Here is a 6,636-nt window from a genome sequence, read left to right on the forward strand (position 1 = left end):
CCCCCCCCAACACTTTCTCTCATTCCAGGTCTGTGTAGACAGGTCTGACGTAATTCTGATACCTTTGCCTTGCTCCTTGAGAAATTTCTTTGCCCTGGCCGCTTTCAATACTATATCCTTGGATCTAATATTTGCGAATTGCACTATGGTGTGACGTGGCGTATGTTTGTCATGGTTGAGGTTGGGAGGGGTCCTCTCTGCCTCTTGGACACGAATGTTTCCCTCGCTAGATTAGGGAAGTTTTCAGCTACAATTTGTTCAAATATCTCTTCTAGACCTCTGTTTTTGTCCAGCCCTCGGGGATGCCAATGATTCTGACATTAGATCGTTTCATTGAGTCAGTAAACTCCCGTAACCTACATTCGTGGGTGTGGTTTTTTTAAGTCCAGCTTCTATTTTCGTTTTTTCTTCTACTAACCCATCCTCCAATTCGCTAATATGTCTTCTGCCTCATTTCCCCTGGCCATCAGAGCCTCTAGTTTTGACTGCATTTGGCTCATAGAATTTTTAATGTCTGCCAGATTCGCTTTCATTTCTGCCTTTAGAGATTCTATATTGTCATTAACATTTTCGTTAATACTTTTTTCAAGTCTACACATCATCTTGACCATTGTTACTGTGAATTCCATTTCTGATAATTTGGTTACATCCATATCCATTAGTTCTGTGGCAGAGGCCACAGACTCATTGTCTTTTCTTTGCTGGGGGGGACTTCTCCTTCTCATCATTCTGATGAGGAGAGGTTGTGGGGTTGTCCAGAGCCCAAATTATTGACCGGGACCCAGGCTGTGCACCCTGGTTTTATAGGGATCTTAGGGATGTGGGCTTCTTCCTTAATGATTTTATTTATTTATGTGGCAGAGAGACAGACAGCTAGAGAGAGAACACAAGCAGGTGAGTGGGAGAGGAAGAAGCAGGCTCCCAGCGGTGGAGCCTGATGAGGGATTCCTTTCCGGCACGCTGGAATCACGCCCTGAGCCGAAGATAGGTGCTCAATGACTGCGCCACCCAGGCACCCCGGGATGTGGGCTTCTTGATTTTTCAGCCTGCCTTCTGGGGGACGGGCTTGCTGCACCAATACTCAGGCAACCCTGTTTGGGTAGAGTCTCCGTGTCCCCTCAGAGGGGGGATGGGGATAGGTAAGCTGTGAGCCAGTATTTCCAGGCGTTTGTTCTCTGGCGGCTTTCCCTGGTGGTTTGCTGTGCCTCTTCTAAGTCAGAGCAGCAGCAGCCGAATCCCAGCCTCTGTCTCAGAACAGAGGGATTGCGGACCATTCTCCACTGATGTTCTGGCCACTTTAATTCTGTTTCTGTTGGTGCTGCTAAACCCTGCAGCGTCCCAGGATGTGCGCCTCACACCCGGCATCCTATCCTTCACTTCCAGGGCCCGGGCGTCTCTGTCTTTTTGTTTCTAACACCGCCAGCTGTCAGCCGCCAGCTGCCAGCCGGCCCCCGTGTGCTCCCGGAGCTCCCAGTCTCAGTCTCTTTCCAGTGAACACCCTGGAGTTCCAGAGTTCCATGAGAAGTCTGGTGGTGCACGTTCCCCACTCATGTTCTTAGTCTGCTCTCTCTTGGGTGCCATCAGCGCATCTGCCCGCTCCCCCGTGCAGGTGGCTACCACTTCCCGGCACCTGAACGCGGTGGCTCCCTCCGCCTTCCATTTATCTTCCCATATCTGTGCGAGGTTTCACGGCTCCCCTCTTCGTACCTCAATGCTCAGCGCTGGAGATGTTCATTTGTAGAGGTCCAGATGTATCTTCCTGTGTCTCAGGCTGATTCCGTGGATGTTCAGGCTGGTATGGTACCTATCCAGCTCGACTCAGGGGACCAGCTGAAAAAGGGGTCCCCTGGAGTAAAGATGGCAGAGGAGTAGGGGACCCCTTTTTACCCAGTCAATAATTTGGGCTCTGGAAACCCCGCAACCTCTCTTCATCAGAATGACAAGAAGGAGAAGCCCCCCCCAGCAAAGAAAAGACAGTGATTCTGTGGCCTCTGCCACAGAAATAATGGATATGGATGTAACCAAATTATCAGAAATGGAATTCAGAGTAACGATGGTCAAAATGATGAGTAGAATTGAAAAAACTATTAACGAAAAGGTTACTGAGAATATAGAATCCCTAAGGACAGAAATGAGAGCGAATCTGACAGAAATTAAAAATTCTATGAGCCAAATGCAGGCAAAACTAGAGGCTCTGACGGCCAGGGTCGCAGAAGCAGAGGAACGGGTTAGTGAATTGGAGGATGGGTTAATAGAGGAAAAAATGAAAATAGAAGATGGTCTTAAAAAAATCCACGCCCACGAATGTAGGTTACGGGAGATTACTGACTCAATGAAACGATCCAATGTTAGAATCATCGGCATCCCCGAGGGGGTGGAGAAAAACAGAGGTCTAGAAGAGATATTTGAACAAATTGTAGCTGAAAACTTCCCTAATCTAGCAAGGGAAACAAACATTCGTGTCCAAGAGGCAGAGAGGACCCCTCCCAAGCTCAACCACGACAAACCTACGCCACGTCACGTCATAGTGCAATTCGCAAATATTAGATGCAAGGATACAGTATTGAAAGCGGCCAGGGCAAAGAAATTTCTCACGTACCAAGGCAAAAGCATCAGAATTACGTCAGACCTGTCTACACAGACCTGGAATGAGAGAAAGGGTTGGGGGAGCATATTTAAAGCTCTTTCAGAGAAAAACATGCAGCCAAGGATCCTTTATCCAGCAAGGCTGTCATTCAGAATTGATGGAGAAATAAAGACATTTCAGAATCGCCAGTCACTAACCAATTTTGTAACCACGAAACCAGCCCTACAGGAGATATTACGGGGGGTTCTATAAAAGTAAAAAGGCCCCAAGAGTGATACAGAACAGAAAGTCACAGCCAATACAAACAAAGACTTTACTGGCAACATGGCAACATTAAAATCATATCTCTCAGTAATCAGTCTTAATGTAAATGGTTTGAACCATCCCATAAAACGCCACAGGGTTGCAGATTGGATAAAAAGAAATGACCCATCCATTTGCTGTCTACAAGAGACTCATTTCGAACCCAAAGATGCATTCAGACTGAGAGTAAGGGGATGGAGTACCATCTTTCACGCAAATGGACCTCAAAAGAAAGCTGGGGTAGCAATTCTCATATCAGATAAATTGGATTTTAAACTACAGACTATAGTTAGAGATGCAGAAGGGCACTATATTATTCTTAAGGGAAGTATTCAACAAGTGGATATGACAATTATAAATATATATGCCCCCAACAGGGGAGCAGCAAGATACACAAGCCAACTCTTAACCAGAATAAAGAGACATATAAATAAAAATACATTAATAGTAGGGGACCTCAACACTCCACTCTCAGAAATAGACAGAACACCCTGGCAAAAACTAAGCAAAGAATCAAAGGCTTTGAATGCCATACTCGACGAGTTGGACCTCATAGATATATATAGAACACTACACCCCAGAACCAAAGAATACTCATTCTATTCTAATGCCCATGGAACATTCTCAAGAATAGACCATGTTCTGGGACACAAAACAGGTCTCAACCGATACCAAAAGATTGAAATTATCCCCTGCATATTCTCAGACCACAACGCTCTGAAATTGGAACTCAACCACAAGGAAAAATTTGGAAGAAACTCAAACACTTGGAGACTAAGAACCATCCTGCTCAGGAATGACTCGATAAACCAGGAAATCAAAAATCAAATTAAACAATTTATGGAGACCAATGAGAATGAAAATACAACAGTCCAAAACCTATGGGATACTGCAAAGGCAGTCCTAAGGGGGAAATACATAGCCATCCAAGCCTCACTCAAAAGAATAGAAAAATCTAAAATGCAGTTTTTATATTCTCACCTCAAGAAGCTGGAACAGCAACAGAGGGACAGGCCTAATCCACGCACGAGGAAGCAGTTGACCAAAATTAGAGCTGAAATCAATCAAGCAGAAACCAGAAGTACAGTAGAGCAGATCAACAGGACTAGAAGCTGGTTCTTTGAGAGAATCAATAAAATTGACAGACCACTGGCAAGACTTATCCAAAAGAAAAGAGAAAGGACCCAGATTATTAAAATTATGAATGAAAAAGGAGAGGTCACGACGAACACCATTGAAATTGGAAGGATTATTAGAAATTTTTATCAACAGCTATATGCCAATAAACTAAGCAATCTGGAAGAGATGGAATCCTTCCTGGAAACCTATAAACTACCAAGATTGAAACCGGAAGAAATTGATTCCTTAAACAGGCCAATTAATTATGAAGAAATTGAGTCAGTGATAAACAACCTTCCAAATAACAAAACTCCAGGCCCGGACGGTTTTCCTGGGGAATTCTACCAAACATTCAAAGAAGAAATAATACCTATTCTCCTAAAGCTATTTCAAAAAATAGAAACAGAAGGAAAGCTACCAAACTCATTCTATGAGGCCAATATTACCTTGATCCCCAAACCAGGCAAAGACCCCCTCAAAAAGGAGAATTACAGACCGATTTCCCTAATGAATATGGACGCCAAAATCCTCAACAAGATACTTGCTAATAGAATCCAACAGTACATTAAAAGGATTATCCATCACGATCAAGTGGGATTCATACCTGGGATGCAAGCGTGGTTCAATATTCGCAAATCAATCAGCGTGATACATCATATCAACAAGAAAAGACTCAGGAACCATATGATCCTCTCAATCGATGCCGAAAAAGCATTTGACAAAATACAGCATCCTTTCCTGATTAAAACCCTTCAGAGTGTAGGAATAGAAGGTACATTTCTCAATCTCATAAAAGCCATCTATGAAAAGCCTACTGCAAATATTATTCTCAATGGGGAAAAGCTGGAAGCCTTTCCCTTAAGATCAGGAACTCGACAAGGATGCCCACTCTCGCCACTATTATTCAACATAGTACTAGAAGTCCTTGCAACAGCAATCAGACGACAAAAAGGGATCAAAGGTATTCAAATTGGCAAAGAAGAAGTCAAAATGTCTCTCTTTGCAGATGACATGATACTCTATATGGAAAACCCAAAAGAAGCCACTCCCAAACTATTAGAAGTTATAGAGCAATTCAGTAACGTGGCGGGATACAAAATCAATGCTCAGAAATCAGTTGCATTTCTATACACGAATAACGAGACCGAAGAAAGAGAAATTAGGGAATCCATCCCATTTACAATAGCACCAAAAACCATACGTTACCTTGGAATTAACTTAACCAGAGACGTAAAGGACCTATATTCTAGAAACTATAAATCACTCTTGAAAGACATTGAGGAAGACATAAAAAGATGGAAAGATATTCCATGCTCATGGATTGGAAGAATTAACATAGTTAAAATGTCCATGCTACCCAGAGCAATCTACACTTTCAATGCTATCCCGATCAAAATACCGAGGACATTTTTCAAAGAACTGGAACAAATAGTCCTTAAATTTGTATGGAAACAGAAAAGGCCCCGAATCTCCAAGGAACTGTTGAAAAGGAAAAACAAAGCTGGGGGCATCACAATGCCGGATTTCGAGCTGTACTACAAAGCTGTGATCACAAAGACAGCATGGTACTGGCACAAAAACAGACACATAGACCAATGGAACAGAATAGAGAGCCCAGAAATGGACCCTCGGCTCTTTGTGCAACTAATATTTGATAAAGCAGGAAAAAACATCCGGTGGGAAAAAGACAGTCTCTTCAATAAATGGTGCTGGGAAAATTGGACAGCTACATGCAAAAGAATGAAACTTGACCACTCTCTCACACCATACACAAAAATAAACTCCAAATGGATGAAAGACCTCGATGTGAGACAGGAATCCATCAAAATTCTAGAGGAGAACATAGGCAGCAACCTCTACGACATCGGCCAAAGCAACCTTTTTCATGACACATCCCCAAAGGCAAGAGAAACAAAAGATAAAATGAACTTATGGGACTTCATCAAGATTAAAAGTTTCTGCACAGCCAAGGAAACAGTCAGAAAAACTAAGAGGCAGCCCACGGAATGGGAGAATATATTTGCAAATGACACTACAGATAAAGGACTGGTATCCAAGATCTACAAAGAACTTCTCAAACTCAATACACGAGAAACAAATAAACAAATCAAAAAATGGGCAGAAGATATGAACAGACACTTTTCCAATGAAGACATACAAATGGCTAACAGACACATGAAAAAATGTTCAAAATCATTAGCCATCAAGGAAATTCAAATCAAAACCACACTGAGATACCACCTTACGCCAGTTAGAATGGCAAAAATAGACAAGGCAAGAAGCAACAATTGTTGGAGAGGATGTGGAGAAAGGGGATCCCTCCTACATTGTTGGTGGGAATGCAAGTTGGTACAGCCACTCTGGAAAACAGTGTGGAGGTCCCTTAAAAAGTTAAAAATTGAGCTACCTTATGATCCAGCCATTGCACTACTGGGTATTTACCCCAAAGATACAGACGTAGTGAAGAGAAGGGCCATATGCACCCCAATGTTCATAGCAGCAATGTCCACAATAGCTAAATCGTGGAAGGAGCCAAGATGCTCTTCAACAGATGACTGGCTTAAGAAATTGTGGTCCATATATACAATGGAATATTACTCAGCTATCACAAAGAACGAATTCTCAAC

Source organism: Ursus maritimus, unplaced genomic scaffold, assembly GCF_017311325.1.
Source record: "Ursus maritimus isolate PB19 unplaced genomic scaffold, ASM1731132v1 scaffold_199, whole genome shotgun sequence".
Taxonomy (NCBI): Eukaryota; Metazoa; Chordata; class Mammalia; order Carnivora; family Ursidae; genus Ursus; species Ursus maritimus.